At 45.1% G+C, this 22498-nt stretch overlaps 1 protein-coding gene across 1 annotated transcript in view; it reads right to left on the bottom strand.

The window, feature by feature from the left end:
* RIN2 (Ras and Rab interactor 2) overlaps positions 1-22498 on the bottom strand; it is a 256317-nt gene that overhangs the window by 205311 nt on the left and 28508 nt on the right. Inside the window, exon 2 of the mRNA XM_047771604.1 lies at positions 1827-1947. The gene's annotated coding sequence lies outside the window, so the exon portion shown is untranslated. The remainder of the gene's footprint in view (positions 1-1826; positions 1948-22498) is intronic.

Below are 22498 nucleotides of genomic sequence, written 5' to 3' on the forward strand. Positions count from 1 at the left end.
AGATACCACGTGATCTCAGCTCCTGGGGGGAAGGCAGGCAGCTTCCTTTGGGAACTGAATGTTCAAGGCGGGACCAGGAGGGTTTAACTTGGATTCTAGTTAGGGAAACTGAGTCACAACAAACTATGTAAAGTTAGTTCTCCAAAATTGTGCTCTCTCGTCCTCCTACTCCCAATGGGCCTTCATCTCTGAGAGCAGTTATGTCTGCAGGGCAGCAAAGGCCCCAGCTCCTGGTCCACGAGGAATAGGCACTGGGGCACAGCTGGATCTCACAAGATTGGTGTCAGAAAGCCCTGGGTTCAAATCCCAGTTCACCATCACATGGCCTTGGGTGAGTCACTTCATCTGACTTGACTTCCATTCTCTAACCTATAATTTGTGTAACGACATCCACCTTAAAGGCCATCACAGGGGGTTTAAATAAGATCATTCAAATCAGTGACAGTGTTTATCCTCTCCTGCATCTGCGGAAGGGGCAGGACTCAGAGGGAACGGTTCACTGTCCGGGCAGCACTCCACTGGCACCAGTGGAGCAGCTTCAAGGCTGGGGGGGCTGCAGCCGCCACCCCTCTCACCAAGTCTCCCTTATATGTCAGTGGCACCTTGGGGGGCAGGAGTAAGGGGGGGCTTCCTGGGGGCCTGGGCTGCCTTACCACATGGTAGCTGGTCTCACATGTAGGAGGGCCCGGAGCATGAGGGCCAGCAGGGAGCTTCATCTGCTTCGCTGATCTCTGCTTTGAGGTCACTCAGTGTCACCTCTGCCACCTTCTCTGCGAAGGCGGTCCCCATCCCTGAGTCCTGCCTGATGCAAGAAGAGGGAAAGCAGACGCCCCAGGTTGAGAGGACAGGGCAAGGTTCTGGAAGAGCCACGACACTGTGATACCATTTAGGTCAATGATCCGCCACAGTGACCTATGCAGACATCCCCTTGGTGCTCCTTCCCTTTCACACAGAGACTTGTGATTCCATGAAAAAAAACAGAACATTTTGGAAGATAGTATGAGAAAAAAAACATATATATGTATGACTGGGTCACTTTGCCATACAGCAGAAATTGGCACAACACTGTACACCAACTATTCCTTAATAAAAAAAAAATTGTAAAAATTAATAAATCAAATTTAAAAATTTTTTAGAAGAGGAGTTCCCATTGTGGCTCAGCAGAAATGAATCTGACTAGGAACCATGAGGTTGCAGGTTCGATCCCTGGCCTCGCTCAGTGGTTTAAAGATCCGGCATTGCCATGAGCTGTGGTGTAGGTCACAGGTGTCGCTTAGATCTGGCATTGCTGTGGCCGTGACTCAGGGAACCTCCATATGCTGCAGGTATGGCCCTAAAAAGCAAAACAAACAAAACAATTTTTTTTTTTAAGAAAAAAATAGATGGAACGTTGGGACCAGAAGAAAGGCAAGCGGGAAATGTTGGAGAAGAGAGAAAAGGCTTTTACATTGGGATGGGACCCATTATGACCATCCTCTCAGTGATCAGCCAGGTTCTTAGGGCTCCCTGGTGGCCCGTCTCTAAGATGAGAATTAAATGACATAAACCCATCGAAGTGCCAGGCCTGAACCATAGTCCATAAATGTGTGCGGTGATGGTTTACGCTCTGGGGCTCCCGAGGCATCCTGATCCTGGCTTGGCCCCACTGCCACTGCATTGTAACAGAATCCCTCAGAAACCTGGAAACAGGTAAGCATGCTCCAGAGCCCTGGCTGAGAGAGTTCACGTGCACAGCAGTACATCCAGAGCACACACAGCTTGCACACCGAGGAACGCGGACGTGAAAGAACCCGGCTGCCGAGCACCCGGCTTTAGTTCTCACTTACCCTTCACGCCAGCATCTCTCTGTCTCTCCCTCAGTCCAGCTCCAACTTTCGCAGCATCCCGAAGGGTTGCACAGTTATCTTCCCCTGAGGAAGCTCAGAAGTCTGGATGTCTTGTCTCCATCTACAACACACAGAGCTGGTGGCTCAGCATTTTGTATGCATTTTTAAAACACCACGAAAACCACCCAGGGACTTGCCCTTCCCCTGTCTGGGAGGAAGCATTGGGAGTGGAGATATCGGCGTCTCAGCATCCATGGGGAGGGGTGTGTGGGGGTGACTCCAGGACCCACAGGTACCAAAGCCACGATGCCCAAGCCCTTTATTGAAAGGGTGTTTGTAGTACATGAATATAGCTGACCCTCCATATTGGCGGTCTCGAATCCACAGATTCAATTGTCCGCAGATGGAAATTTTGCAAAACTGAATCCGCGGATGCAGAGGGCAGGCAGTACCATGAAGGGCCTTTTGCTCTTATTCTGATCCCTTAATCCCACCTCTGAGCTGGGTAAACTCAGAAGGCACCTGTTTTACCAGAATGTTCTCTCCATCCCAACACTCAGATTTCCAGAACTCCAAATAGTCTTTCGTTTTTAAAAAAGGAACAAATCAGCAAGGATGCTGTCTTCTCTTCCAATTAAGTGGCAGTTTGTTCCTTTACTCTGCATCAAACTGAAACGGACAGCACTAATGGCCTGAACCTAGGCACAACACAGACTGGGACTTGAACCCACATGCTGGGACTTGAACCCAGCCTAATCCCAGATTGGGACTTGAACCCATAGTTTTAAATTAGAATCACTCACTCAGTGTCTGGCCTCCCTGAGGTTCGGGTTCAAGTCTCTGCGCAGAAGGAATTCAGCGAGAGACAAAGTGATAGGCAAGAAAGAGATTTATGAGGATAGGACGCTTGGGAGAGATGCAAGCGGGCAGACATAGAAGCTCTGCCCCTGGGATCGGATCCAATGGGCTACAGTTTTATTATCCAAGGGGTGTGGGGGTTGGAAAAGACCTCCTCATTCTTCAAGTAGTAGCTCCTCCTTAGCATCCGGTAAAGTGTGTATTCAAATCAGCAAAAGGGTGGTCCTCAAGCTCTGGCCCCTGGTCTGAATCTGAATGGAGGGTTCATCCCATCTCCCACCCAGGACCTGAGGCAATTCTCACACTTCCACTAATCAAGCAAGCCTGCCTTGTTTTGGTGGCTTTTTGAGCAATTTAGTAATTTACAGTGATCTCCCAACATCCCTAGGTTTCCCTCTCTATCTATGATCCTTCATTGGGACTTCTACAGCCACCTGTGCCTACTGCATCCCTATCAAAACCAGCTCCATCGATTTAGAGTTCTGCAATCTACAAGCCTAGGATTTGGAGATGGAACTAATTTGAATATGAAACCCAAATGATTCTCCTATTTCTTTCTTTCTTTTTTTTTTTTTGTATCAACACCCTAACCTTTTCAGAATTACCTCCGCACCTGCCTGCAGTCATCCTGCTTACAAACAAACAGAAAACAAAGCACAAATATTAGATCAAAGCTCAAGTTGCCTTTGGCCATCACCACTCATACCTGAAGTCTACAATCTTGGCAGAAGTGGACACTCTCAGAACTTGGGAGGATATTTTTCCAGAACAATTTCTGTGCATTCAAGCATCCAATCTCAATCTCTCTCTCTCTTCCTCTCTTTCATGCGCATTTCTTTTCTAAATAAATGTTTGTGTGTCATCCTGCACTTTGTTTGTTCCATTCTCAAGATGTCTTATGTACAGTCCCCACATCAGTATAAAAAGATGGTCTCATCCTTTTTTTAACCCCTTCATTAACATTTCATAGTCTCATGGCTCCATCGCACTGCATAACTAGACCCTGACTTCCTGACCAGCACCTCCCCTGGTACCCTCCCCAACGGGAGGTCACACACACCTCTCTTTTACTCCCTTGAACCCCTTCTCTGGCCTGGAATAGCCTCCCCTCTCCATGTACTTGAGAAGATCCAGCTCTCAAGCCTGGAGGCAGCAGAGTCAGCCTTGAATCCCAGTTGAATCTCTCAGCCAAGTTACTTGTTACCTCCTTGGGTTCCATCTGTAAAGGGGGGTGTTTGTAACAGCACCTGCCTCAAAGGGTTGTTCGAAGGACCATGTAGAAGGAGCATGGACAGCAATGGCCTATGGCAGGTGACATAGCAAATGCTCAATAAGCGTTAACGGCCACCTCCACCAATGGCAGTTATCGCCATCACTGTCCTCACCTTTTTGGAGGGTGGGGGGGTCATAATTTAAATCCCGCTTTCCTTCCAAACTCAGATTTTCCTCTGAACGCCTATTTCACATTGCAGAGAGGGCTACTGAAAAATCATCCCAAGAAGTTTCTGTCCCATTTACATCCCTTCACAGTGTCTTTTGAGATTTGCTAACACATAGATGAGAGGTTGGGTTGATTTACTGCCCACTGTCTCCAGGATGGGCAGCACAGCTGCACAGAGCAAAGGGGGCCAGTGAGCAAAGGAAGGGACAAAAATTCTACTGCTTCCTCCATCACATTGTTTACGTTATGATTAAATAAGTATGGACAGGAGTTCCCGTTGTGGCTCAGTGGTTAACGAATCTGACTAGGAACCATGATGTTGCGGGTTCGATCCCTGGCCTTGCTCAGTGGGTTGAGGATCCAGCATTGCCATGAGCTGTGGTGTAGGTCGCAGACACAGCTTGGATCCTGCATTGCTGTGGCTCTGGTGTAGGCCAGTGGCTACAGCTCTGATTAGACCCCTAGCCTGGGAACCTCCATGTGCCATGTGCCATGGGAGCGGCCCTAGAAATGGCAAAAAGACAACAATAAGTAAATAAATAAATACGGACAAATAAAATAACGGTGTAAATACCCTGTTCTCATTATCTTGTATCATTACACAACAAGCCACAATTATAAAGTCTGTAAGAACAAGAATGTAAACCAATATGACTAGAAGTAACCAGATTAAATTTAATGTAAGGGATGATGTTGTTTTGCTAAACCCATCCATCCCTTGTCATAGGAATAGAGTGGAGTTGCATCTTCTGGGAGGGGAAGGGCTAATGCAAGAAAATCAGCCAGGAGTCACCCTTAAGGTAAATTGCTAGGGAGGCTCTCCGGAAGGAGAGGCATCCACTCACAGACTGCAGACTCTGGTGCCCCCTACTGTGCCAACTCTGAGGGGAAGGGCCAGTGGAATTGCTCACACAACTGACATGATTCCTCTCTTCCACCCTCTGCATTCTCTCTTCACGTTGTCTCCACAGGATCCACTGGGAACTTTCATCCATTCACCCCACTGGACTGCACCTGCCTTTCCCTAGGGCAAAGCATTATCTATGGCCTCAACCCGCCTGCTTCCTCCTCAAACCCTCTGACAATTCCAATTCCAATCTGCAGGACAACTTGGCCCTCCAGGCAAACCAAAGAAACACAAACCAGAGGCAGGACTGAAGTTACCCGGCAAGGCTTGGCTACAAGGCTCAACTTTTCATGGGTTCATACCCCCAGCGACATCGTTGAGAAGTTTTAAGCAAGCCCCACACCTCAAATCCATTCCAGCAGAATTTCTGGGGGTGGGACCCATGCAGCCTTAATTTTCAAATCCCATTGGGTGACTCCAAAGTGCAGTGAGGCTTGAGAACCAGTGACCTGTGATTAACGGCTTTCAAGCTCTTTGGACATCTGCCCACAGTAATAAACCCAGTTCCCATCAGGACCCAGGCCCCCTTCCCACATACATACAAAACAGAAACAAACATTTTTCAAAACAATACCTGACTCTTACATCCTGCTATTTTCCATTCACTCGATTGAAATCAATGCCCAACTTCACCCATTAATGAGTCTACTAGGGGAGTTACAGCCACAGTTTCATAAACATTGCCTGAGATGACCCCAGAGTACAGTTAGATGAATTATTAACTATTATCTTTAAAATAAAAACACACTTTGAAAATTCCCGAAGAGATACGTGAAGCCCTGAGAATACATCCATACTTCAGAGATACCTATTTTGAAAATCTTTATTATGCTGTGAATCTTTCATTCAACAAGATAGGAAAAGCCAAACGCCTATGTTCATGCCCTCAGTGTGCCCAGAAGCCTGGGTACGTTATGCTTTGCCCACTGCCCATGATTTCACGTCAATGTTATTCAGCATTTCATCTATTTGAAAGGATTACACTGTGGACTCCCAACTGCAGAGCTTTTACAGCTTAAGTACATTGTTTCAACGGGTGTTGCTCAGGGATGCAGGTCTTTTTCCTTTGCCCATAATCCGCTGGGCATCACACAGTATGGAGCATGAAGTAGGCATCTGCACTAATACCTGCTGCCTGAGGTTGAGCATTCGGGCATCTATTTCCAACTTGGATGTAACAAAATACACCAGGGAGGTTGCTAAACCTACCTGGCCTTTCAGGAAAGGGGGTTTGTTGCCACCAGCAGTATTTCAGTAGTCACTGTGCTTCTAACATTAGACTCTAGTTTTAGGTAGCTGGTGCTCTGAACACATGGGCAAAACAGAGTATTAGATGTTGCGGCCAGCACCCAATTTTCACTAATGTTGCTGCAGTGGCACCTCTAAGTGTTGAAGGCAGGTTTTTGAGCATCCAAGGGGAAAAAAAACCCACCAAGTAAAAAGCTATTAGTTAACTTCCAAAGAGTTTTGGTGAGGGTTTTTTGGCCACCCTCCCAGCATGTGGAAGTTCCTGGGCCAGGGACTGAACCCAAGCCATTAGCAGTGACCCAAGCTGCTAGAGTGGCAATGCCAGATCCTTAACCCACTATGCCACAAGAGAACTCCCCAAAGGGGTTTTGATTTTGAAAAATACAACCAGCCAAACCCTGACCAATCCACAGAATAGATTTTAACCAAGCTAACAGTGGGCATTTATGATGTTATAAAATCTTATACACAGAAACTTATAACACCAGCACGGAGTTTCCTTCGTGGCTCAGCAGTTAACGAACCCTACAAGGATCCATGAGGATGTGGGTTTGATCCCTCGCCTCGCTCAGTGGGTTACATCCGGCGTTTCTGTGAGCTGTGGTGTAGGTTTCAGATGCGGCTCAGATCCTGAGTTGCTATGGCTGCAGCGTAGGCTTGGCCACTGTAGCGCAGATTCAGCCCCTAGCCTGGGAACCCCCATATGCTGGGGATGTGGCCCTAAAAAGCAAAATCATGATAATAAATAAAATAAAATAAACATCAGTAGTATAAAAATTGTGTCTTTATATAAGAAAAATATAGCTGTATGTTAAAAAGAGGAGCAGACTTTCTGAGACTTCCCTTTGAGTCATGGAGAACAGGTGGAATGGCCTGGGAAGCTGACCCAACCTTGCTGTGTTGGTCTCACAGTGTGTGGACACAAGAAGCATTTCCCCAGCAAAGAGCGTCAGTTTTCCATTGGTTACTGCTGTGTTTCTAAGGGAAATGCAAATTCATTTCAAAATTACATTGGTTTCCTAAGCCAAATGGATTTGCTCTAAGGAATATTAAAGTGTTTTTAACCTTGACAATTTTAAACTATCTTAACTTTTTGCTTTGTTTTTGGAGAAAAGCTAAATTTATAAAAGGGGGTCTTGATCAAAACTATTCATTGATTAAATGGGTATTGATTAAGCACCTATTAGATGCAATGCACTGTGGGAAATACGGACTCATTATTCTCATCAGAAGCTTAAAAGCCCTTAGAGATTTTAAACTAAGACCCTCAGGATAAAAGCAATGTTGTACAGGACGCCCTCTTGCTCTATGACAGAAGTTGTTATACACACACACACACACACACACACACACACACACACACACAATACATATACACAATGGAATATTACTTAGCCATTAAAAAGAATGAATGCCATTTGCAGCAACATGGATGGACCGCCAGATTATTCTACCAACTGAAGCACATCAGAAAGAGCAAGACAAACACAATATGACATCACATATGTGGAATCTTAAAAATGATACAAATGAACTTATTTACAAAATAGAAACAGACTCATAGAAAACAAACTTATGGTTACTAAAGGGGAAAGGATGGGGAGAGGGATAAATTAGAAGTTTGGGATTAATGTGCACAAACAACTACATATAAAATAGATAAGCAATAAGGATTTACTGTATAGCATAAGGAACTATATTCAGTATATTATGATAACCTATAATGGTAAAGAATCTGCAAAAGAATATGTATGTGTATGTATATAATTGGATCACTTTGCTGTATGCCCGAAACTAACATAACAGTGTAAATTTTCTTTAATTTAAAAAGAAAGAAGAAAGAAAATACCACTTGAAATTTTTTTTAAAAAAAGGCAGGTTGAAGACAGTAAGCTGACAACAGACATGAGTTAAGTATTAAAGGAAAACACGGTTCCATAACCCTGATAAACTGGGGAAAGTGGAGTTACAAGGGGTAAAACAGGTTTCTCTGTCACAAGATTTCTAGAGTCTCTATGTGAATACCATTGAAAAGGGTTAAAGTATGTTCCAGTGTGTCGGTCCCCAGTTTTTTGCCCAAAGACTTTTTGTTAGTGAGGATTAAGCCAGATGTGAAAGATGGTGCCCTGGAGTATTTTTTTCTCCCTCTCTTTTTCCTGACAATTCTTCCTTCCTCTTCCTTTCTTTAATGGAAGAAGGCATTGCCATCCACCTCTAGGGGAGAGGGCAGAAAGAGGGGGCTACAAAGGAAAAGGTGCTACTGCTATCAGAGTAAGACCCTCCATGGCTGGGCTGCCCCGTACAGCAGAAACCAGCCCCCTGGCTGCTCATCACTTGGAATAGGGGGCATCCACACTGAGATGTGTAGAAAACACACATCAGGTTTTGAAGACCTACTACAAAAAAAAGTAAAATAGGAGTTCCCTTGTAGCTCAGAGGAAACAAATCTGACTAGGAACCACGAGGTTGCAGGTTTGATCCCTGGCCTCACTCAGCAGATTAAGGATCCGGCGTTGCCATGAGCTGTGGTGTAGGTCACAGACAAGGCTCAGATCTGGGGTTGCTGTGGCTCTGGCGTAGGCTGGCGGCTTCAGCTCCAACTGGATCCCTAGCCTGGAACCTCCATATGCCATGGATGCAGCCCCTAAAAAGCAAAAAAAAAAAAAAAAAAAAAAAGGTAAAATTAAAAAAAAGTAAAATACCTCATTAACAATTTTTTACCCTGACATGTTGAATACTTTGGCAATATTGAATTAAATAAAATATATTATTAAAATTAATGCTTCTATTCCTTTTTTAATGGTTTCCTTTGTTGTGCAAGAGTTCTTGAGTTTAATTAGGTCTGATTGGTTTATTTTTGTTTTTACTGTCATTATTGTAGGAGGTGGATCAAACATGATGTTGCTGTGATTATGTCAAAGAGCATTCTGCCTATATTTTCCTCTAGGGGTTTTATAGCATTTGGTCTTCCATTTAGGTCTTTAATCCACTTTGAGTTTATTTTTGTGTATGGTGCTAGAGAATGTGCAGCAACATGGATGCAACTAGAGATCGTCATACTAAGTGAATTAAGTCAGAGAGAGAAAGGCAAATACCATGATATCACTTAAACATGGAATCTAAAATATGACACAAATGGGGAGTTCCCATTGTGGTTCACCGGGTTGCAAACCCAACTAGTATTCATGAGGATGAGGGTTTGATCCCTGGCCTTGCTCAGTGGGTTAAGAATCCAGTGTTGCTGTGGTTGTGGTGTAAGCTGGCAGCTGCAGCTCCAATTCAACCCCTAGCCTGGAAACGCCCATATGTCACAGGTGCAGCCCTAAAAAGTAAAAATAAAATATGGCACAAATGAACCTAGTTATGAAACAGAAACAGACTCAAAAACAAGAACAGACTTGTGGTTGCCAAAAGGGGCGGGGAGGGGGGTACTGGATGGATGCAGAGATCAGGGTTAGTAGAGACAAACTATGACATTTAGAATAGATAAGAAATGAGGTCCTACTATGCAGCACAGGGAAATATATCCAGTCTCTTGGGATACAATGTGATAGAACTAGTAGGAGAAAAAGAACGTATATATATATATATGTATGACAGGGTCACTACGCTGCATGGCAGAAACTGACACAACATTATGTCTACTATAAGAAAAATTTTAAATTTTTTTAAATTAAAAAAAGTTACTTATTTCTTCTAACATCTTTAAATGTAACTACTAGAAAATTTAAAATGACATGTGGCTCACATTGTATTTCTACTGGACAGCAAGCATTTCTCTGTGGAATAACCCTCAAATCTTCACTGGTCACTAACCCCACCTGGATGTCCCCTGCTCTTTGGCGTACTTACTGTATTCTGAACACATGTGCATGCACACACACGTGCACACACACACGATGCTTAGCCTAGAACTAAAGTCTGCTGCCCCCTCCTACTACAATACAGCCTTGCCTTTCAGTTCCATCTCCACATACAGCAGCTACCTGCCGGACCATATGAAGAAATGATGCTATGCCAGGTACTATACCAAGTTCTCTCTCCATGACTCCTGTTAGCCAGCCCAGCACTGATGAATCAGTGGTAGCGGGACAAGGCGAAGTGACCTGCTTAGCACCATGAGCTGCTCGGCGGCAAAGCCCCGATTCGGCACCATTGCCGCTGTCATTAACCCCCTTGGTCTATTCTGGGTTCCCATGTATCACGTGTCTCTCAGCCCTGTGAAGACCCCCTGCACTTAGTTAGTAGTTTATGTATATTTTCATAGCATGTAAGATTGCACTGTGTTCTCTCTCTCTCGATTTTGTCCTATCCAGGATGAACTCTGCTCTTGCTTAAGCCTTCGTGAAACATGGCACTATGAAGCTTCTATCAGTGCTCACCTAATCTACAGCGTATTATATATCTGAATGTCCTCCTCTTACTCCATTCTACAAAGGCAGACTTCTGCTGTTGAAAAGGGACTTGGGGGCAGTTCCCATTGTGGCTCAGTGTTAACGAACCCACCTAGTATCCATGAGGGTGAGGTTTTGACCTCTGGCCTCACTCAGTGGGTTAAGGGTCTGGCAGTGCTGTGAGTGTGGCATAGATCACGGATGCAGCTCCAATTCAACCCCAAGTTTGGGAACCCCCATATGCCACACGTGCAGCCCTAAAAAAAGGAAAAGATGGAAGGAAGGAAGGAAGACAGAAAGGGAGACGGAAAGAAAGAAAGAAAGATGGACGGAAAGAAAGCAAGCGAAAGAAAGAAAGAAGAAAAGAGAAAGGAAAGAAAAGGAACTTGGGGAAATTGATGTGGATGACCACTGCTGACAGACAAAACCAAAGACAGCAAGTGGGAAGGAGCGTGGCTGGATGTCTAATGTCCCCTTGGGTGGGGCCACCTCTGAAGACCTGTAGCTTCTCTTTTAGCTCATTCTGCCAAGTTGACCCTGTCCTTGACCTTGTCCTTTAAGGGCATCCAGACCCCCACCTATCCAACCATAGAAATCCACCCAAGAAGAAATTGACTGGGAGAGAAGGAAAGAAATATGGAAGGAATTAGGATAGTAATTACGGGTATTTCCAAAACATGAACATTTCTGGTAAGTTTAGAAAATTCTTGATCCCTTAGCTATTTAAATGTCTGAAATGGGCATCAAAAAAAAACCAGAATGGGGTGCATGCATCTTTTTAAATGAAAAGTTTGTCCAGAGGTAGATATATACCCAGGAGTGGGGTTGCTGGATCATATGGTAGCTCTATATTTAGTTTTCTGAGCAAGTTCCATACTGTTCTCCACAGCGGCTGCACCAATTTACATTCCCACCAACACTGTAGAAAGGTTCCCTTTTCTCCACACCTGCCCCCCAGCATTTTTTTTGTAGATTTGCTAATGATGGCCATTCTGACCAGTAAGAGGTGGTACATCATTACAATCTGGATTTGCATTTCTCTAATAATTAGTGATGTTGAGCATTTTTTCATGTGTTGCTGGTCATCTGTATGTCTTTGGAGAAATGTCCATCAACAGATGAAAGGATTAAGAAGATGCAGTACATATACACAATGGAATACTACTTGGCCATAAAAAAGAAATGAAATAATGCATTTGCAGCAACATGGATGTAACTGGAGATTCTCATGCTAAGTAATGTAAGTCAGAAGAGAAAAACAAATACCATATATCGCTCATACATGGAATCTAAAAATGGCACAGATGAATCTATCTATAAAACAGAAACATACTCACAGACACAGAGAACAGAATTGTGGGGTGGCCAAGAGGGAGGGGGGAAGGAGTGGGATGGACTGGGAGTTTGTGGTTAGTAGATGCAAACTACTACATTTAGAATTGATAAGCAATGAGGTCCTGCTGTATAGCATGGGGAACTATATTCAATTTCCGGGGATAGACCATGATGGAAGATAATACAAGAAAAATATTGTATATATACGTATGACTGGGTCACTCTGGCTGTACAGCAGAAATTGGCACAACACTGCAAATCAACTATATTTTAATAAATAAATACTGTCTTGGATAGTATCATTACTTTTCAATTCCATTTGAATTTTATAGTAAACTTGTCAATTTATTAAAAAAAGAAAAGAAAAAAATAATGCTACTGGGACTTTGGAATTTCAATGAATCTAGGTTTTTTGGGAGAGAACTGACACCTTTAAAATATTTCCTATTCCAACCCATGATCATGGTATATCCTTCTGTTTAGTTAGAGGTCTTTGTCAATGGCTCTTGGTGTTGTGTAGTTTGCAGTGTGGTGTTATGGTACATCTATTGTTTTGTTTTTTTTAACTCAATGATTTTTATTACATTTATAGTTGTACAATGTTCATCACAACCCAGTTTCATAGCATTTCCCTCCAAAACCCCAAGCCTACCCCCCACCCAACTTGTCTCCTTTGGAAACCATAAATTTTTCAAAGTCTGAGTCAGTGTCTGGGTTCTTTTTTTAGATCCCACATGTAAGTGACAGCATATGATGTTGGTGTCTCACTGTCTAAATTCACTTAGCATGATAATTTCTAGGTCCATCCATGTTGCTGCAAATGCCATTATTTATTCCCTTTTTATGGCTGAGTAATATTCCATTGTGTATATGAAGGAACATCTATTATTAATTTTTCTCTGTGTTTGTTTTTTTTTTAATTATTACTCAAATGAATTTATCACATGTATGGTTGTATAATTATCATAACAATCCAATTTCACAGGATTTCCATCCCACAGCCCAAGCACATCCCCCCACCTCCCAAACTGTCTCCTCTGGAGACCGTAAGTTTTTCAATGTCTGCGAGTCAGCATCTGTTCTGCAAAGAAGTTCAGTCTGTCTTTTTTTTCAGATTCCACATGTTAGCGAAAGCATTTGATGTTGGTGTCTTATTGTATGGCTGACTTCACTTAGCACGATAATTTCCAGGTCCATCCATGTTGCTGAAAATGCCATTATTTCTTCCCTTTTTATGGCTGAGTAATATTCCATTGTGTATATGAAGGTACATCTATTATTAATTTTTCCCTGTGTTTGGTTTTTTTTTATGATATTGTAAACCATGTTTTTATTTCCTTCCCTAATTGTTGCTAGCATATTAATCTCCAAATGGACAGTTTTCATCTTTATTTTTTCATTTTAGTAATTTTTATTTGTCTTGCCTTGGTGCCCTGACAAGACCACCAGTACAAGGTGGAATAAAAGCAATAGAAAGCATGGTCCAGGGACAAGATTAGCATCTGCAAACTGAAGTTCGTGTCCTCTCCTGGGTTCAGCCCACTTGCATTTCACATATTCCTGGGCTTTGTCCATTTTAGTCCTAATTCTTTTTTCTGTCTTTTCTAGGGCCGCACCCGCAGCATATGGAGGTTCCCAGGCTAGGAGTCTAATCAGAGCGATAGCCACCGGCCTACACCAGAACCACAGCAACGCGGGATCCAAGCCACATCTTTGACCTATACTACAGCTCACAGCAGTGCTAGATCCTTAACTCACTGAGCAAGGCCAGGGATCAAATCTGCAACCTCATGGTTCCTAGTTGGATACGTGAGCCACTGAGCCACTATGGGAACTCCAGTCCTAATTTTTAAAATTTTTGATTCAAGGCTGTCATATATATATGGTATGAGTGAAGTAAGTCAGAAAGAGAAAGACAAATACCATGTGACATCGCTTATATCTGGAATCTAATATATGGCACAAATGAACCTTTCCACAGAAAAGAAAATCATGGACTTGGAGAATAGACTCGTGGTTGCCAAGGGGGAGTGGGGTGGATGGGGAGCTTGGGGTTAATAGATACAAACTATTGCCTTTGGAATGGATTAGCAATGAGATCCTGCTGTGTAGCCCTGGGAACTATGTCTGGTCACTTATGATGGAGCATGATAATGTTAGAAGATAGAATGTGCACCTGTATGTGTAACTGGGTCATCATGCTGTACAGTAGGAAAAAAATTGTATTCGGGAACTAACAATAAAAATTTTTTTTAAAATAACTTTATGTACAAAAATATATATATGGTATGTATATAGTTGATACACATATACCAATTTTATCAAATTTTATAAATTGTATATATATTTTATATACATCAATTATATCAAAATTTTATAAAATAAAATGTTCATCTCAAGACATTCAATTACCTAATGTTGGAACACTGTATGCCCTTGCTTCTGCTTTGGGAGAAGGGTGAACATTTAGCCCTGGAAAGATTTTGATTCTCAAACTCTGTTTTCTTCTGATTGCAGCTCTGTGTGCAGGTTGCCTGCCACATTCTGCTCCTTTTATAATGGATTTTCTTTCCTGGACCAGCAGTGAGCTGACCAGACAAAGCACAGGGCCCAGGGTGGCTAACCAGGTTTCTTGATTCAAACGCGCCCTCTGCCGTTGATTTGGTGAAGTGCAGTTTCTTTATTACATTGGGTGCTTCTTGGGGGTGGGGGGACGGATTATGAATTCGTGATGCTCTTTTATCGCTGCAAGAGTCATACTATTATCCTTTTCAGTTGTTCTTTCTCCACATTGTCTCTAAGGGGTAAGTGCGGCTCCAAGGTTTCTCTTTCTGTCTTAAAGCCTCTGGTCCCACATGCATCCCAGTATTTCCACTCAGGGTGGGACCTGTCTTTCTAGGGTGATGCTGAGCTGGGTCACTCCAGGCTCCCCAGACTCCTGTCCTTTTCTCCACCTGTTCTCTGCTGTCTTCTGCCCAGCACTCTGACAGGGGTGGGCTCTAGATCCACCCAGCTTGTCTTGGGTGTATTACTTACAGGTAACTTGGAAGTAGAATTGTCTCCTAGTAAAACTGAGGGCACATGTAAAGGATGGTTTTCTTTGCTCTATTTGTTGACTTGGTTTGTTTTTTTTTTTAATTATGCAAAGGTACTGGATCTAAGCAACTACGATTATTTTACTGTAACTCAGAGCTCTATATGTTGAAATAATAATGCCATTTACTGCATTAAATAAATCCATTTCACCCAAACCTATTTACTCTTCACAATGCAAGAATGTCTCAGGAGTTCCTATTGTGGCTCAGGGGTAACGAATATGACTAGTATCCGTGAGGATGCAGGTTCAATCCCTGGCCTTGCTCAGGGGTTTAAAGGATCCAGTGCTGACATAAGCTGTGGTGTAGGTCGCAGACATGGCTCAGATCCTGCATTGCTGTAGCTGTGGCATAAGCTGGTGGCTACAGCTCCAACTGGACCCCTAGCCTAGGAACTTCCATACGCTGTGGATGTGGCCCTAAAAAGACCAAAAAAAAAAAAAAAGTTTCAGTGCAACAGCAATATTAACTTTTTAAACAAGGAACTCGTAAACATGAACGTGCATTAACTTTCTCTCTCTCTCCACACACACACACACACACACACCAATTGTTTAGAATACTTTCTGACAACTGAAACATACCCAAAGCTGAAATTCTTAAATATCATCAGCCATCCCCTCCAAACAGCCAAAACTGTCCGGACCACATCAGCAGAGGGCAGAGCCCTGCCACCCCGAATGAAATGTCAGGGAGCACAAGTCACTGGAAAAGCCACTTCTGAGAGTCAAGCTACCTTGGGATTTACAAGTTTCTACCTAAATTCAGATAATCTGCTGGGAATTAGCCCCCTCAACCACCGCCCCCCCTACTCCAAACAGCCCTTCTCCAGGACAGCTGGGAGCTAGAGTAGGAATCCTGGGCCGCCCCACCCCTGACCCCTTGGGCAAGATTCCCCTGACCTTGTCCATGGGTTGACCTGATTGATAACACCCCCTGGGTCTGATGCCTCCTGCTCGACTCAGTCCCCACTCCCCTGCTGCCGCTTCCTAGGGTTTCCCCCCCATCCCGGTGAATTACACTGGACTCTTTGCTTAAGGCCTGCTTCTTGGGGTCCCCAGGCTGAGACAGCCCCCTTGGAGCCTCCCCTCTACCCTCTCAGAGCCCCCCACCCTCTGGAGCCAAAGGACAGCTCCCAGCAGTGCGAGAAGGACAAGGGCCTTGGATGTAACGCCCATGGGTCCGGGAGGCTCCCGAGAAGGTCCAGATGGAGTGAGTGGACGAGCACAGTGTGGGGTTTTCTCCGTTTCCAGAACCCTGGGTGTGGCCCTGGCTGGCTGCTGAGGGGGCGGTGAGGCCTTGGACCCCCAGCAGCTAGGACCCAGGCCTGAGGGCACAGGAATGCCCCTTCTGCAGAAGGAGGAACTCAGTTCCAGGAAATGACACCACGGTAAACCCCGTTCCAGTCCCCACAGAATCGAGATACCTGCTGTTTTTTGAAGTATCAGAGAAACCAGAGCAGCAAAGTGAGCTGGAGTTGATTCTGCAGAATCCCTCCCACTGCCACAGGGTGGGGGGGGGGGGCTCTGAAAACTGAACACTGTCCCCTCCCCCAGCATCCCCTCTCCCCGCCCCCCCAATTACAGACAGGAGCTGCCTTACCAGCATCCAGGATGCAGTGGAGCCTACGAGATACCTGCTGAGTGGCCGTGAGAAAAGCACACCTGTGCACCAGGTAAGGGCGCCTTTAAAGATTCAAACAAGGACAGTCAACCTGGGTGGCATTTTAGAGGAGGCCATGCAAGCTCATGTCCTACCAGGAGCGAGAGAGGCCTTTTTAAAGCAGGAGAAAAAGATGGACATTTATAGGCAAATTCACTGCTGTTTTGAATGCTTAGCGAGATCAGTGAATCATGTCAACAGTTATTTTTAATTTCCATTGTTTTACAATAATCAACACTTTTCAATACACATCTCATGCTTGGCATGGGATCCGGCGCTGGGCACACGGCCAGGAACAGGCAGGCCACCTTTCTTCAAGGAGCTTTGTGAGAAAGACAGCCCAATCTGGTGTGATCAATTCACGGAATATTTTACAAATAATTCTCCTGTAAATATCGACTTTGTCGGATGTGGGCATCTGGGATCTGCATGTAACCAGATCCCAGATACCTGACGCCTAACCCTTAGGCATTAAAACCAAGGAGAATTAAACAGCCTTTTTTTTTTTTTTTTTTTTTTCTTTCAGGACCATACCCACGGCATACAGAAGTTCCCAGACTAGGGATTGAATTGGAGCTGCAGCTGCCAGCTTCCGCCACAGCCATAGCAATGCCAGATCCAAGCCACATCTGAAAGCTACACCATAGCTCACAGCAAAGTGGGATACCCAACCCACTGAGCAAGGCCAGGGATTGAACCCAAGTCCTCATGGATCCTATTGGGTTCCTTACCTCTGAGCCACAATGGGAACTCCTCAACAGCCTGCTTAATAGGGCTTTAAAATGTGTCCTAAACTGCTCTCCCTTCGTCAGCAGCCCGTCAGGAGGAACGTAACCTTTCTGTGATGATCTACAACCATCACAGGCCCTTCGACGGTCAAAACGTTCAGTGCATGTGTCTGCATGAAGGCTTTGCACCCTTTGCTGCAAGTAGCATTATAAATGCAAGCACGGGTTAGGACTGGCCACAGATGTCCACCTAGAAATAACAAAACCCATCAGTATCCATCCTCCTCTGTAGCCATCAGCCTCTCATAAAAGCACAGTGACGGATATGCAGATGTAAAGTTTCCAGGTGATGCCACATGACTGCTATTCTAAACAGATCCCCAAGCCAGGACACCAGAAAGTCCCCTGCTCAATGTCACGGTCACAGTGCTCTCTACCATTATACCTAAGAGCCTAATAAGTAGGTGATTCTATGTCACTACACCCAGCACGGCAGCCCCTGTGGCAGAGGCCACGGCTGCTCCCCACACATCCACATGTGCTGTTTCTCAGAGCTTCTTGCATCTGGGGAACCTGTGTGATTGGGGTCCATCCTGCTAAATACAGGTGGAAGTGACATGTCCCCCTTCGATGTGGCATTTAAAACCACTCTGCTCTCTAGCCCCCTCTCCCCTCGTGCAGAAGAGCCACCCACCCCCCGACTGACCAGACATAAACCTTTGTGTCTTAAGCCCTGAAAGTCTGGGATTTATTTACTAACCTCTCCTAACAAATGCAACCATCGGGTCAAACTGCAGTCTCCCGTCTATTGAAGGACACCTGGGATAAAATGCAAAAAGGCCCTGCACCCCATTAAGCAAATCCCATTCCTGTCCTCACCTCACGGCCTGTGAAAATCATGAGAACAGACCACGTGCTGAAGACATGTAACCATTACGCACGCATAACTCTTTCTTAATCTTCTCCTCCGTGGTGAGGCTGTTTGCATCCCTATTTCACATGGGAAGAAACAAGCTCAGAGAGGTTAATTCATTGGCCTCAGTGTGCACAGCCAGCAAGTGGAGGCACCATGGCTTTAGACCACACGCTATTGTACATCGCGCTGCACTGCCTCTCCAGTGGCCTCCTGAGGCTGCTCACTTCCACTAACCGTGGATTCATGGGGGTCTCACGGGGACTTCCGTGTTCACACTGGGTTTGCTCTGAGATCTATGACTCCCTGGGTTCAGCAGAGGGCAGGCAACATGGCATCTTGGCAGCGAAGAAAACACCATCTCCCCTTGTGACTATATTTTAGGGAGACATTGCTTCTCCAAAATCCATAAATTCAGGATCATAATGGGATGCTATCTGTGCAAAGAACCCTGGGCCACAACTGCTTCCAAGCTATTTCAATGCTTTTCTTTTTCTTTAGGGCCACACTTGCAGCATATGGAGGTTCCCAGGCTAGAGGCCAAATCAGAGCTGTAGCTTGCCAGCCTATGCCATAGCCACGACCACTTGGGATCCGAGCCACATCTGTGACCGCAGCTCACAGCAATGCTGGATCCTTAACCCACTGAGCATCCATCGATTTCTTTCTTTCTTTTTTTTTTTGTCTTTTTGTCTTTTTGCTATTTCTTGGGCCACTCCCGAGGCATGTGGAGATTCCCAGGCTAGGGGTCCAATCGGAGCCGCAGCCACCAGCCTACGCCAGAGCCACAGCAACGTGGGATCCGAGCCGCGTCTGCAACCTACACCACAGCTCACAGCAACACCAGATCGTTAACCCACTGAGCAAGGGCAGGGACCAAACCCGCCACCTCATGGTTCCTAGTCGGATTTGTTAACCACTGCGCCACGACAGGAACTCCCCATCGATTTCTTTTTTTGCTTTTTAGGGCTGCACCTGTGGCATATGGGGGTTCCCAGGCTAGGGGTCAAATCGGAGCTGTAGCGGCTGGCCTACACCACAGCCACAGCAACGCCAGATCTGAGCCGAATCTGCCACCTACACCACAGCTCATGGCAATGACAGATCTTTAACCCACTGAGTGAGGCTAGGGATCGAACCTGTATTTTCATGGATGCTAGTCAGATTTGTTTCTGCTGAGCCATGACAGGAACTCCTTAATGCTCTTCTTTTAACAGAACTCTAATCTGATGCAGTCTTAAAATTTATATAGCTGCCTTCGTGATGGATGGAGTTTTTCAAGAAATTCCTTTCCATTGCCAGCTCAAGTCCTGAATCACATCACACTTGGGACCGAGAATTGCACCAGTGGGCTTTGGTGTTTCGTGTTTCCATCTCTTGCATTTTTCAGAATCATTCCAATTATGTACGAGGGGGTCCTACCTTTAACATCAGAAATGAATTCCATTATCCCAGGGAGAAGGATGACCCAGCTACAACAGAGCCATGATTGGTTCCTTCTAGAGCAAACGCTCCGACTTACGGAGCTGGGCTGGCTTTGCTAGGTTTTGGCAGACCTGAGATTGATTTGGCGTGTTTTCCCTAGAAGCAGAAAATATGCTGGTACCAATGACAAAGCAAACCAAGTGCATGAACCTGAAGTCTGTAAATAATGGCTGTGATACTTCTGGAAGCACGGCATGGCTGGATTATCTCAGCAGCAAAGGATTTATTTTAGCAAATCTCTAAGCATCCGGGTATGTCAAAAATTCTCATAGTTCTACCATTTGGATCTGGGGCACATTGATCTGGGGCCTGCTGCTTGGCTACCGTTTGACAAGCGTGGCCACAGTGAATCTCTGTTTTTCATCCTGAGAGGCCACATGGGTCCTAGAATTCAGAATGAACTTCCTCCTCAAATCCCAGCTCCTAAATCCTCTCCTTTGGGATCCTGAGCCCATGAATGAACCTACCTGGAGTTCAGGCCTGGTGACCCATGAACGGTGGGCGGACACATGTCACCCTGAGGATGCAATGAGAATGGAGGGATCTGGCATCTAGGGCACGGCCAGCCCAGAGCCTGGCCTGGAGTAACTGCCCACTCTGTCCCTCCTCCCTTCCCATGAGTGAGCCTGAAAAAAACAGACCTCGAGTTTCCTTGCACACGGCTTCTCAGTATCTGGTTTTGCTGACTGTGCTCTTCTGAGGATCTACCACAATTCTTCTAGCTAATGACTGGAAGATTTAATAACATAATAGGAAGAGCTGGAGTTCCCGTTGTGGCGCAGTGGTTAACAAATCCAACTAGGAACCATGAGGTTGCGGGTTTGGTCCCTGCCCTTGCTCAGTGGGTTAAGGATCTGGCATTGCTGTGAGCTGTGATGTAGGTCGCAGACGCGGCTCGCATCCCGCGTTGCTGTGGCTCTGGCGTAGGCCAGTGGCTATAGCTCTGATTTGACCCCTAGCCTGGGAATCTCCATATGCCACAGGAGCGGCCCAAGAAATGGCAAAAAGACCAAAAAAAAAAAAAAAAAAAGGAAGAGCCCTTAGCCGGGTGGCATTGATAACACCTGGTGAAGAGTAACTACTGTTAATATTACTAATATTTAGAAGATTCTTTTTATCTGGTCTTTGAAGGCCTGATCTCACTTTGACACATGAGATGCAGCCTGTGTTACAGGACTGGCTGATTTCAGGAGTTTCCTCTGTAGATCAGCAGTAGCAAATATGACTAGTATCCGTGAGGTTCGATCCTTGGTCTTGCTCAGTGGATTAAGGATCCGGCATTGCTGTGAGATGTAGTTTGCAGACACGGCTCAGATCCTATATTGCTATGGCTGTGGTGTAGGCCAGCAGCTACAGCTCCAATCTGACCTCTAGCCTGGGAACTTCCATATGCCCTAAAAAGACTTTAAAAAAGAAGAAGAAGAAGAAGAAGAACTGCCTGACTTCAGTGCAAACTGAGCCAGAAATCAGACACCCTCTGCATCCCCACTACTGATATTTCTCAGATTGTACACAGGATGCTGAAATGAGGCCTCTTGATTGCTGTATGATTTTTTTTTTTTCTTGTTTGCTTTTTACGGCTGCAGCTGTGGAAGTTCGCAGGCTAGGGGTCAAATTAGAACAGCAGCTGGTGGTCTACACCACAGCCACAGCAATACTAGATCCTTAACCCACTGAGAGAGGCCAGGGATCAAACCTGCATCCTCATGGATACTAGTCGGTTCATAACTGATGAGCCACAACAGGAACTCTGATTTTTTTTTTGGCTGCACCCTTGGTGTGCAAGTTCCCTGACCAGGGATCAACCGTCCACCACAGCAGCGACCCAAGCCATTGCAGTGACAACGTGGATCCTTTAACTGCTAGGCCACCAGGGAGCTCCAGTTGGATGGTTTTAATTGGTATAGATGAAGAGCAGGCTCTCAGGTATACCATTGTGATCCTGCAAGTTCCTACGGTGGGTTTAAAGCCACTGCAGCAGGAGTTAAACCAAGTCAACCAGCTTCCTTGAAAAAAAAGTTAGAAGGAATTTGATTGGACATTTGAAAAGAGAGTGAAACTCATAATATGTCTGTGGACTGTTTCAGCAATTGACTGCAAACATTCAGAAGTTGATGGTAGTTCCTCTTGTGGTTCAGCGGGTTAAGGACCTGACACTGCCTCTGTGAGTATGCAGGTTTGATCCCTGGCCCCGCTCAGTGGGTTAAGGATCCAGCATTGCCGTGAGCTGCAACATAGGTCGCAGATGTGGTTTGTATCCCATGTTGCTGTGGTGTAGGCTGGCAGCTGTAGCTCCAATTTGACCCTAGCCCAGGAACTTCCGCGTGCCACAAGTGTGGCCCAAAAAGAAAGAGAGAAAGGGGGGGGGAGGGAGGGAGGACGAGGGACGAGAGAGAAGAGATGAGAGAGAGAGGAAGAAAAGAAAGAAAGAAAAAGAAAGAGAAAGATAAGAATAAGAAAGAAAGAAAGAATGAAGAAAGAGAAAAGAAAAGAGAAAGAAGAATAAAGAAGAGAAAAAGAAAGAAAGAAAGAAAGAAAGAAAGAAAGAAAGAAAGAAAGAAAGAAAGAAAGAAAGAGTTGTAGTAGTGACAGCTGAAAATCCCAAA

Source organism: Phacochoerus africanus, chromosome 3, assembly GCF_016906955.1.
Source record: "Phacochoerus africanus isolate WHEZ1 chromosome 3, ROS_Pafr_v1, whole genome shotgun sequence".
In the NCBI taxonomy this organism is placed as follows: Eukaryota; Metazoa; Chordata; class Mammalia; order Artiodactyla; family Suidae; genus Phacochoerus; species Phacochoerus africanus.